We start from the raw sequence: 793 nt of genomic DNA, 5'->3' as shown, positions 1-793 counted from the left end.
ATTTTATTTATAAAGAGGAAAAGGGAGGGAGAAAGAGAGGGAGAGAAACATCCATGTGAGAGGAGAAATACCCACGGGCTGCCTCCCTGCACGCGCCCCAACCGGGGACCTAACCCGCAACCCAGGCATGTGCCCTGACCAGAACCGAACCGGCGACTTTTGGCTTTACCGGACGACGCCCAACCAACTGAGCCACACCGGTTAGGGCTGCTCGTCATTTTTTGTATCTTTTTCCTAATGAGGGACACCAACTGTATGAGCCTGAGTATCTGCAAATCCAGTATCTGCCAGTTTACAACCAACGCAGAGAAGCCACTGAATTTCTCTGCTTCCTCAGTATCCTCTTTTTTAAAAAAGGTATTTGCCCTGAATTTCCTGACTTGCTGGGAAGACCATACTGAAACCGTGGTGTAAGAGCTACGACAACCAAACTCCCCACTGATGGGAAGCGCCCCTTCCTGGAGGGTAGGACGCTAGCCTTTACAGTCACCCTCCCTGCCCAAACAACATGCAGGGCTTGCCTGCCGCCGCCCTGCCGGACACCGAAACCCGCGGGACAGAGCGATGCGGCGGGGGCGGCGGCAAGGGCGTAGCCTGAGCCCTCGGGAGGAACAAGGGCCGGAGGCGAAGGAGAAGGTTCCTGTGACCCTCCTGAGCTGGGGGGCGTGGCGCGTGGTCGCAGAGCCCGCCCGACGGAAGGGGCCGAGGGGGCGGGGCGCCGGGATTCCGCTCCTTTCGCGGAGCGTTGCTGCCTTCTCAGCACCGGAAGTTCCGGTGTTGGTAAGTGGAAGTC

Source organism: Desmodus rotundus, chromosome 10 (genome assembly GCF_022682495.2).
Source record: "Desmodus rotundus isolate HL8 chromosome 10, HLdesRot8A.1, whole genome shotgun sequence".
Lineage (NCBI taxonomy): Eukaryota > Metazoa > Chordata > Mammalia > Chiroptera > Phyllostomidae > Desmodus > Desmodus rotundus.
This window is presented reverse-complemented; position numbering follows the sequence as displayed.